The sequence below is a fragment of the Ylistrum balloti genome, unplaced genomic scaffold (genome assembly GCF_031769215.1).
Source record: "Ylistrum balloti isolate Yb309-2 unplaced genomic scaffold, AGI_CSIRO_Ybal_v1 Utg370552, whole genome shotgun sequence".
Taxonomy (NCBI): Eukaryota; Metazoa; Mollusca; class Bivalvia; order Pectinida; family Pectinidae; genus Ylistrum; species Ylistrum balloti.
In genome coordinates, this window is record NW_026782348.1 from 1,003,275 (window position 1) to 1,015,916 (window position 12,642).

The 12,642-nt window shown below is 33.5% G+C and overlaps 1 pseudogene; it reads right to left on the minus strand.

Annotated features, from left to right (window-relative positions):
- Positions 1-2,940: 2,940 nt before the first annotated feature.
- LOC132556159 (uncharacterized) lies at positions 2,941-6,512 on the minus strand (annotated as a pseudogene).
- Between the last annotated feature and the right edge of the window lie 6,130 nt (positions 6,513-12,642).

The following is a 12,642-nucleotide window of genomic DNA, read 5'->3' on the forward strand; positions in this document are numbered from 1 at the left end:
GAGAAAAATCTGTCGTTTGAATCCAAAAACGTGTCATAGATCCCTAACAGTACATGTTTGACATGTATTATATGGATGGGAATCTGTATGTGACACATCCCTGATGAAATACCTGTAATTTTTACTTCTATATTTTTCCATTCTCAGATCTGCAGCAGTTTTCTACCTGATTATGACTTATTACATATCAGTTGTCTGAGGATACTGTATACTTTTCAGCAATAAACATGTTCTGTAATTATTTCTTCTAAATTAACTTCATTTTCTCATTTTTTGAATTTATTAACTACTGTAAGAGATATTGTTTCAAATTTAGATAAGCATATGATGAATTCACAAAATACACATTGTATGGAAAGGACAAAATTATAAGGACCAGTTCCTACCGGCCTTCATCAGAAAGAGGGATGATATCATGATATCTTTACATAATAATGGCAGTGGGGACATATAAATACATGGTGATTAGAGTTGTACAATATAATCCGAAAAAAGTAGCTTCTGTCTCATTCAGATCCCTGCTGATACCATCCTTTATGTTTGGTCCCTGTATCATTTTTCATAAATTCTGGCAAAACTAATCTACATCTTGTTTTGTTTTAGTTGCCAATTTATTTAGAAAATGATAGCTGAAATAGCTAAGAGGCAGTAGATGAAAAATAATTGATTCTGGTCAAGTTGTATAAGATTATGAGGAGCCATATGAGTAATTAAGCTGTGATTTTAAACCGCAGCCTCTGATGATTGAAAGTCATTCACCAGGCCACAAATATCTCATTGTACAGTACACATCCTGAAAAGATTTTGCAACAATTTTGAAGAATAAGATAAATAACAATAAAGAAAAATATCTTTGAGGTAACATGTTTATCAAAAAGTAATTATATTGGTTTTTTTTTCACTGTTTGAGGTTTGAGTCTGTGGGCTTTAAACATTATATTTTGAATGTAGAGATCCACAAACCCCTATAATCTGGAAACCTCTATAATTAGGAAAGTAGTTTGATTAATGTAGTATTACAATAGTGATATTCTCAACCCTTACTTACTCGAACTTCTGCAAACTTTTGTTTTGTATAATGTATACATTTAGAATTTGAATTGTCTGAATTGCTATCCATATAGAAACTGACTAATAACACATTTGATGATTTCCTAAATAGATTCTGTCAGTAGATTTGTTAGTACATGTATTACTGATGTGATACAGCTGGTGACATGAACATTGCACTGCTATTTTATTCAAACCTTTAACTATTTAATGAGGAAGTTTTCATTGAAATGCTCATAAGTATACACAAAAGATGCTTTAATTAACTTCTTTTTTCTAATTGCTAACTTCAGATATAAACACAGGACTGCTGTATTATGGACAAAGTGTGATGATACAGGAACATCCTAGTTAAACAAGTGCCATCAGGGCCAGCAAAGTTTCCACTTATCTTTCCCCTCACCATTTATTTGTATGGAGGATTATGCAAAATTAAAATGATTTCATCTAAATAATGTGTTGTAAGTATTACAATTAAAATGCTTCAATCTGGTACAAGTAACTAGTTTTGGAAACACGGTCATGGTTTTAGCAATAGCATTATTACTCTGAAAGACAAAATGTTTGATAGGAATGTACAGATATATGTTTCCATTTTGATAAGATACTTCCTACAATAAGCACATTTTGAGTATTGCTGTGTCTAATTTTAAGTAATATGTTAATCTTTTTACCAATGTCTTTCATCATCCTATATACCTTATTTTGTATTTACATAGAAAATGAATTTCTACAAGTGGAAATGTCTAAACATTCAAATAACCAATCAAGTTTGAACTTATTGGTAATCATGAAAACTAAAACACATACAGAATAAACATGTTGAAAAAATGAATTTTATATTTCTACTACATGTAGTTTATGTCTATCTGATGAACAATATGATCACTGTCTTTATCATTATTTGAAAAATACAAGTGCAGCAATCATCATTACAAGAGAAACAATTAACTGGAAGAAACAAATTAAATCAAAACTTTTGAAAATTATTTTTTCAAACTGAGTTATCTACCCTGACATCTGAAAATAAATATCCAATAATGTTTGTAATTGCATTCAGAACACTTCTTCAACAGATCAGAACTTTCAAAATGTGTATAAATAACTTTTCATTCAATGCTTCATGAGTTAAATTGTTTATAAGCAGAAATTAACGTTTAAAAATAATGATTGCTAAAAGAAATAATTGTAATTTGCTCTGAAATTTTAACAAAGAAGCTTTTTCAGATTATTATATATTCTGGTGGTTGACTAAGCTTCTAATTTTGTTATGCAAACCTTATCTTATGAAATAAAAATTGGGCAGACAAATAAAATTTGCTATTTTTTACATGTAATATTTGAAAAATTAGCTGGTAACCATGGCAACAACCGTGAGTGAGTACATTGCTGCCTTATATATATCCTTAGATTTCTACTCCAGTAGTTCACAATGCTATAAAGTTTGGAAATATTTTTTTATATTAACTTTTATCATGAATTATTTATTTATTTATTAATCAAGTATTCAAATTTCTGGTTGTTATGGTAACATGATTTTGTCGAAAGATTTTCAAAAAAACTTTTATTCTAAATTTATAGGGTCGTTTACCAAAAAGTTGGCTGGAAAAGGGTGAGAATTCATGCTGAAGCAAAATGACAAATTTTCTTCAGTTTCATTAAAAATTCCTTGGAGTTAAGGGGTTAAAACATACCAAGCTAGGGGCCTCAGCAAGAGATGCTGGGAAGGAATTCCAAATAGGAATGGTTTAAGGAAAGGAACTATATTTAAACATGGTCCTAAGCGTTGAGGAAGTACGAAACGTGAAGGAGTGATTTCCGTGGTAGTTATGAGGATTTTAGTAATACTATTGGCTTGGGCATCTTATACAAATTTCCCTGATTTATTTGTTAAAGCCTTTTCCTGACCAATGTTTCCACCAATGGTATTTCTGTTCCGCAAGCATGGTTGTCATGTGCAAATGCCCGCATCCTGTCGAAGTAGAGATCAGTCAGCTGTTTTCTCTCTTCATGTGGTCTCTTGTCAGACAGCCCGCTATAGATAACGTAATAGAACCACGGCTTTATACCAGCTACCACTCTCTCTGCATACTCTGCCTTTGCAGCGCATCTTTATCAAAAGACAGGTGATTTTATATCATATCTGTTTATGATTTTTTTTCTCCTTCTTTTAATAATTGTGTTCTGCTGCCAATTGGATTTGAAACAGTAGGGATTATGAATTAATGTTAAAATGTATAGATATTCTATCCAAAACATCGACATATAAATTCAAAATTCTTGCTGCTAGTCTTAGCACTAATAACCCATAGCTAATAGCATGTTGATATTAAGGGAATCTAATTTACCGTAATTAAAACCCCCAAAGGAAGACCTCCCTTTTAATAATACGATATCCGGGGTGAATATGCAAATGCGAATTCTAACTTGATTTGATAATGGATATATGATTAATTTCATTACAATAGTTTACTTTTCAACTTTTCCCTAAACAAAGTTAGACAGTTAATGTTATTAATATATATATATACCTTTATCTACAATATCGAATGTAGGATGTTGCAATGTATTGATGAATGAACGAACAGTTCTAAACCTAATTGCTTCGCCATGTCACCATGTGTGGCTGTGGTCTTCCTCTGTCCTGCTTATATCCACATCAAAGTTAGCACCAAGGAAATCTTCCTGTAACGGAATTGGACACTAGTGTCAGTTCTCAAGTCCAACACTACTGGACATGAAACATAAATATGTACTTCGTAATATAACATTAGGAATCGGACACCAGTGTCACTTCTCAAGTTCTACACAAATGGACACGTCTTTAGCTTACCTGGCCCTAGTGAGTTATAGGGATATCGCGCCGTCTAGCGTCCGGTGTCCGTCACAGTCAATTTTTACTATATAGTGCAACTATTCATGAACAACTGAGCAGGTTGTAATCAAATTTAGTCTGAAACATCCTTGAGTAAAGGGAAATCAGTATCGTATAAATGGTGGGTCTTGACTCCCTGGGGCTAAAGGGGCGGCACCAAATAGGGAAAATCTATCAATTCTTTATATAAATTTAAAAGACTGCTTCTCATCTACCAAAAATCTCTAGAAACAAGATATTTGGTTTATAGGTTGCTAGGATGAAGTTAAGCAAAGGAATGACCTTGATCCATATTCAAAGTAACCTGGGTCAATTTTTAGATAACCTTGCCCGAAGCCGTTTGTTGTGGATATTGGTTAAAGTTCATTGGATGTATCCCCTTTCGATTCTATTTTTTTAATTAACATTGGATGTTTGGTGAGCGTTGCAGGCTAAATGGGCCTCTTGTTCAGCTCATCTCCTTACATTTAGACTGAACAATGATCAAACTCTAGGAATCAGACTCTATTGTCAGCGCTCAAGTTACGTACTGGACACAAACATAGCTTTTTACCTCATGATCTAACACTAGGAATCAGACTCTAGTGTCAACTCTCAAGTCACATATTGAACAAAAACAAAGGACTACACCTCATGATCTAACACTAGGAATCAGACTCTTGTGTCAACTCTCAAGTTACGTATGGATACAAACATATAATCCACCCTAAAGCATGGTATTGAGCAGCTTCCCTAGTCGAGGCATTCCTCCCGATATTGGATGTAAATCTTTACCTGTCTTATCAACACCACAGTTCAGTACCACCAGATAACCGCCTGTGTAATAATGTAACAGTTAAGATATGAGACTCTTCAACAATATTAAAATTGACAACCACTCTCTTCATATGACATGGTTATAGGCTTTCCGCATCAAAAAACGCGAGGCTGCTTTCCAACAGTATCACGGTTATAAGGGAAAAAATCTGCGTTTCCTGGCTCTGCATGAAAATTAATTAGTGTCGATCGGTCGGTCGGAAGGAAGGGAGGAATTTCCAAAATTTTAGCAAATGCCGAGTTTCAACTTGTTTACGGGAGGGGATGCAAAAATTAAAAAAAAAAAATAGAAGTTTGGTCAATATCTGTCAAAGCCACTTGTCTGGAACACGCGATCTCATCGAAGTGTGAAAGTTCATGATGTTTGTAGGTAAGTGCGTACGTTACAGGAACTTGACGGCAAAACCAATGACGGCATTGCAAACGCTGTTTTCCTCCGTAGGTGTCAAGAAAATGTTTCACATCGGTTCATGTAAATATGCATGTTTCAAGTGTCTCAAGGTTAATTTGCGTCATGGCGCTACTACTGCCGGAGATCGCCAACAAACATTAGCAAAATCAACCCGGAGATTGTAGAAGAACTTTTGCAAAGGTCGGGAAACAGGAAACATTCTTTCCTCTCTAACTAATCTAATTATGTTGTATGTCTCAGGTTCGAGCAAACTTTTCCATTACTCATGAACTTTTTATCAACAATTCTATTTTTGTATCTCAAGAAACAGAATGAAATACTGATAAATATGTCCTCATTTGATATTTCTGTGTTAGTTTTATCAAATCCTGATTGTCGATACCTGGACTTAGCTCCTTTCCTCGTACGTAGACAAATCTTTCCCAGTCCTTTGCAGATTGCTCTTTTATCAACGCCTTCTCCTTCTCATTACCATCACAAGACAATGTTCCTCCCTCTATTCGGCACGGACTGGACATGCAAAATAATTTGAAAGTTCGTATCCAGTACTTTAGTATGAAATCGTGTGGATTGTTGATTGGTTGACAGTATAGCGACAAGAACTTCCAATAGGTTGTTGGAATTCCCGTGTATGCATATTCTTTTTTTTAACTATATGGCAGTTCAGTTGATATAACAGTTTGACTAAAAAAGATAAACGTATCAAAAGTTTTCTAGGTGTGCTAATTAAATAAACATCTCTAATGTTAACGTTTTCGTTATATCTAAAATGCGTACATTACATATACATAATTCTAAATACCCAGCAGATAGTTGTAAATTTGGATTATACTGACCTTCGTGACAAGTTATGCGCTGCAATGGAGGAAAATGCCAGATCTACTGAATTGTTTGGAAGACATTCTTCGTACATTGAACGGCCAATTGCAGCCTGGAAAACACTGGAGGATAGTTTAAATCTATCTTTTCCGTCATTTTCTGTGCCTAAATATATATTTATTTTAGTGTACGAATGTAGATTGTGTATGCTACAATGTGATTAAACTGAAATATAGTATCTTTTTTTTAAATTGGATTAAAAAGGAAGCTTAAACTATGGCCGTAAATCATCTTCGTTTCTTCCCGTGTTTTATGATATAAGATAAAGACATTGTCAAGTTATGAAAGATTCATAAGTGAAAAAGATGTATAACGGAAAACCATATCACAGAAAGTCTTGTCCAACAACGTCTCCTCCCGAACATGTATCGAAAGTGATAATGAACATCGGTTACCTTCAATAACCCGATACAGCAAGTTGAAGTCGTTGGTTGCTTGATCTTCGTGGTATATCATGACGGGTTTGGCCGCCCCGGACATCTACTGAATTGTGGTTGTTGTAGGGAGATATATAAAGATATCATTTCGTTCACGTTAGTTGTTTTTTTTACGATTGTCTCAGTGACGTAATTATTTTCTTTGTTAGCATCAATATTGATGTATGCATAACGTATGAAAAACTATATGAAAATAAAAAGAAATGGTGAAAATGTTTCAAAACACTGGAAAACAAGAGGATAACAAGCATGAAAAACACACCGGAAAAAAAAATTTAAAAACATAAAATAAAATTAAACACTTCACTATTACTCTGAATACAATATTTGATGTAATTTAAGAATAAGGCATGTTTATTATTGTATCTTATCACTTACTAATGGCATTGTTTAATAAGTTGAGAGATGTCCGTCCGTCCGCTGTCCCGAAAATTGCTATCGTGATCGGCATGTGTACGCTTTGTGGTATACGTATCTCTTCTGTAAAAATTCACAAACGATATGTGAACTATTTGTATTTTTAGTACATTTCGTAGCCACCTAATCAAATGTAGTTCTCCTTTCTCACCAAATAAGTATTAATAAGGGGTTAAAAAACTTGGGATGAATTAGTGCTGTGTCACTACTATCTTCTTGTATTTTTCTGTGTTAAGCCAATGGGGAATATTTTTTAAATAAAGTAGTCAAGGAACGCGCGTGCGTTAAAATCGATTTCCAACGATCTAGCTTTTACTTTTTAAACGAAAGCCTGAATATGCAGCAATTAAATATATAAATTCGTTTTTATTCCATAAAGTACATGCTGAAATTGTAATTTTTAATGACGATATTAAGTAATTGATTAAAAACTTAAATAAAAGGACTAATAAGATTTCTCCGAATTAATATCTCATAAAAGAATTATCTATACATAGGATTAGACAAGAGCATATTATCGGAGGACACTTTGTTCGAAATTTACGATGTTGTGTCTAGAAAAAAAGTCGATGGTATTCAGAAGGGTCATTTGATTTTCATCGTACATAATTCTGGTGATTATGGAATCAAACACATAAGATTCAAGTTATAAACAGACTTTAATATCTTGTATGTTATCTCAATCAAGAATGAGAGTCACGTTAGTACCAGAAAATGTCTGTGGAAAAACAGTGTTGTGTCTTAGAACTTGTTCCCTTGACCAATGATCGGGTCACAGATGGGACGATATAAATGTTGACACCTGAACATTAGACATGATTTGGAATATTCTGCTTACAAATTGATCGCTGCTCCATCCTGTCTATGCTATCATATCACCATTGTCCATATATTTGAGATCAAATAAAAAGAGAGGAAATGTCGTCTCGCAAATCACAACCGGTGCCTTGCTCTTTTGGTATCTTTATTGTGTTTTCCATGTATTTGCAACATATACTACATTACGATGTGAGGCTGGGGCATAGAAAAGGTCATCTGCACTAAGATATTTAATATTTGACAGAGTTGTACCAGTTTTTTCGCCTTCATAATTACATTTTGCATCGCATACATCGTTGTCATTTTTTTATTGTCATTGTCGTCCGGCCTAGGTATTTTCTTTAAATATTTAACATAGCGCTTTGGACATATTTTCATGTTCGCTTTGCCTGTAACAGAGACACCTTCTCTGGGTAAAAGCTTTAGCATCCATGGCTGAACGCTAAGAGGATGGGCGCCATCACCTAATTTGAAGTACTTAAACTTGGTAGTGCGTTCAAACCCAATACACGTGTTTTCCATTTTAAATGTAAACAGAAATTATTTTTTTACAAACAAAAATGGGATATGATTTTCTATTCAAAAGATAAAGATGATAAACAAAAACTATATTATTAATTTTATATTAATTTTTAAAAAGTCAGAATAATGGTCCAACAGTTGTTTAACTGTTGTTGTAATGTTTGATGCAATCGACCCACTAACTGAGATAAAAAAAAATGTATATATAATATCGTGTGCCTTTTTCATCCTCTATGTAACACCTCCTTTTCACGGTATTTTATTCAGACTAATTCAAATACTTAGTTGATGGTATGCTGAACCTTAATTGATACAACGTGTAAGAATTGATTGACTAATAAGAGGAGGTGTACATCCATACAATGAATGTTTGAATTCTCTACTTTTTTTCTTTGTAAAACCTTATTTAGTTCTTACATTTGGGGTATCAATTTTGAAAAAAGGAAAAACAGGATTTTATATCTTAAAAAAGATAAAGATAACATGTTGTGACCTGAAAATCGCATAAAAGAAGTCAAGACGTTCTTGTCGGAGATGATACAAGGTTATAAAAGTGCTTGACAAAGTGTCAATAAAACATAGTTATCAACACCAAAGAGGTTCACGTGAACTTAGTGATGTTAAAGAGGATACCTTGACCTGACGGTCATAGTACACGTGTCCTTTTGACTCCTGCCATACATCCACAATCGCTTTTTTATCTATTGTATTAATCATCACAACATAAGACCGTGTCGGCTGCTAAGTGTTGAAATATTGCCGTAATTCTGTACCGGTACTAGTAGAAGCAAAAGTTTTTATTTTCAAAATGCTCATAATATCCAAAATGACATCTAAGAATTTCTTAAGGATAAAAGTATACCAGAAACAAACAACTTTTAAACATTTGCTCCAACAATACCGTATTCAACTAATCATTTGAAAGAAACTACCCATATCAATGTATTATCAATATCTAATCTTCGTGATATGATGAATGTTTGATATATATTCCAAATAGACAGCCATATAATTCAATGTAATGCAATGGTATCCTTGTAACTCTTACATTTTTCTCTTTTAGTTGATGATTAAACATTTAGATCTGCACAATTTTGTTCGAAACGGTCCCTCACAATGTCTAAATGCTCCTATCAGTCATCGATGATTGTTCATCCACTCTCTTGTCAAGATTTCTTTAGATTGACATCAGTATGTAGAATGTGCCTGATGAAAAGGATGATATATTTTTCTGTGTTTATGCTTTGTTTAAGGTTTAAGCTGTTTTACTGATTCCTAGTGTACATACCCGAAAGTTGATATGGCTGTCTCTGAATGGTAAATATAAAAAATACGGAAATCGTGGAGACGCCTACGACAAGTAAGGAGGCCTGAAGTTGTCAATATGTTTCTTCTAAATGAAGTTTCAGATTTGTGTATTATTCTCTGTAGAATTAGACAGTAAAGGTAGGAGACAATACCATGTGACTTATGATAATATTTAGTTGTGATATTACATTTGAAGTCGATCACTTGTGTGAACTGGAATATTTCACAAAGACTATCATCATCAACGGGAATGAGGGCCCCTATATTTAAGCTCGCGTCAGAATGATATTCATGGCAAAGACTTGGCGATTCGTGAATATAACAGGGATTAGATCGGGGAGAACCCACCAATATAAACATGCGCCACACAACCATGAGTACATGAACAATTGACTCATTCATCGACATTATTGATTTTATCAAATTTCCTCAAAATAGAGAGAGGCACTACATAGTATTATGATATAAATTGTATTCTAAAGAAACAACAGGATTGTGTTGTAAATGGCTGTTTATTCATACTGATGTGTACATTGTGCACAAGTGTAATTGTACTGATATAATTCAAGTTCAGTTATGGTGTTATCATCAAAATCAGATAAGTGATTATATGTTTGGTGCATATTTACTCGATCATTCAGACTCTAACTTATTTCACATACTGATTGTGGGAAAATAATGTTTGAATTGAGTCAGTCAATCATGTTTCGGAAATGCTTAAAAGATATAACGTTTGAAAATGCAATTACTGCAAACCCAAGTTTGTACAAATGTTGTTATTACGTGACACAATAATTGAAATCACGCCCAGAGTAAAATATTTTATGGTTTTGTTATGTACTCTTTAGTTTATTTTTCATAAGGAAGCGTTAATGATTTCGGACCTTATTTATGAAAGGTGTTATTTTTCTCCTTTGCGCAATCTCTTCTTAACTAATTTATGTATGTATGTATGTATGTATGTATGTATGTATGTATGTATGTATGTATGCATCTAATGATATATATTTGTAACACAAAATGTATATGTATGTTAATATCATTTTCTGTTAAAAACAACACTTTGGCCTATGTGCACATCAAGCTTTGCAAAGAATATTCTTTTACTTCATCTTGGAAGGTTTTTGTCTCATCATTAATCAAAACTTGTTTCCAAACTCGAATTATGTTATCCATTGCCAATGGTTCTCAGAAAAAGTATTGTGGATTTAGTGTGACACAAGACTCGTATTGCTTCTATATTGAGGTGATTTAATTCCAAAATGTGCCATTTTAGCAAATATTGAGTTAACGTACGATGAACGACGATTTATAGCCCAATTAACATTTGATGGAAGTTATCTAAAATGATATGAATGCCATATTACCATTGAATCTAATTAATATAATAGATGTAACACATACCTGCAATGTAGGATGCCTTGTCGTCATAATGGAAAAGACCTGCAAATTTTCTGATAGTTTTGCATGAGGGTTGGATAGACCTTCATCTTGAAAAAACTAACCAAAGCGTTGACCCCACGTTATCAGTAAAGACCAGTGATAATCATATCGTTTGCTCTTATCAACAGGTAGCCATATCACACCTCTGTTCTGTTAAGAACCATCAGCTACTATCACAAATCTATTATTAGATTCATTCAACATTCTGACAAAGGTATGCAACAAATTGCATGGTGATACGCATTTTCTGCATCCTTTACGACAAAGAATTCTTTTCTTTTCTTCTCTAGGTATGAGAAAATAAGAACAAATAATACCGTAATGTTAACATATCGACCAGATGATTCGGAAGGGTGAGTTTCTACAGCTTCTTATTTCCCTGTCCTTTTTCATGAGTATCCGTGTAAATCTTTCCTTTGTGAATATTGTGTCCTAGTTTTGAATTCGAATTGCGGTTATGATTCTGTTCATATGTTGGTATGTATATGATGTCTCGGCAAAGTTAAGGTTCAAAAACCTTCGTAGGGTCGAACGCGCCAGTAAGTATCAAAAGTGAGGTAGTGTCAAGAAAGACAATCGAGAAAGATGAACTGTTTAGAAAGAATAACAAAAGTCGATTTCAAATCTTACAAATCCTGCAATAGGTCTAGCAGGTACGATTTTTTCGTCTTACCTGCAGGGCTGTCTTCCGGTTGTTGTTTTTATATGAAAAACCATTAAGAAACTTATAGGTGGCGTTTCGATAACTGTATGTTACGTTCATGAGATGAGTTTACCAGTTTGAATTGTGTCCGAACAGTTTACGAGATGGTAACAAAATCAACAAAATTTCGTTTCGACTGTACCCTTTATAATCGTCGTTACACGAATGTAGAAGATGACGAGATGACCTAAGTAAAAACGTGCCTTATCAGTCAGTACAAATGAAAAAAAATAACATGTATATTGCATTGTATTACAACATGTTGCTATGAGAGGACTTTCGTCGGCGCAGCAGAAGACGCTTACTATTCCGGAACACTTGGTCTTATTCTCCTTGTACTTCTTCAGAAATTTCCGTGTAAATCTTTCTTTTATCCATTTTTTGTCCTAGTTACTTACAGTAAGTTGCGTTGACTTTGATCTAGTTCTAGATGCAAAATTAGACTATGATTATAATCTACATATAATAATAGCAAATCAATAGACAGATTTAGAGAAATATTACATGAGCTAGATTTGATATATAAATATATACGGAGCAACACCCAGATACCAGTAGATGCTCAAGGAGAAAACCCAGTACTAGGAAACAAGTTAGACAAAACATTTTTCATGTGTCAGAAAACTTACCATCGGTTATGATTAGGGCCAATACTGAATCTAGCTATCGATCGGACCATTCCACGGCAATAATGAGTCTTATATTTAATTAATTCAAAAGAGGAAAAGATCTAAAGAAATTAAACAATTCTCTATTTTCAACTTAAAATATATTTTATTTCTGGTACATTATGATATACCTTAAAATGATATTACAGATATACAGTTCATAATAGGTGTTCCAAGAGGCTTTGCTTACGAGTAAATGACATATTGTACACACAAAGTTACTTGGATTTTATGCACATTTGCATGGATTTTATTCTCCATGCACAGCTGCTTGGATTTTATTCTCCGTTCAC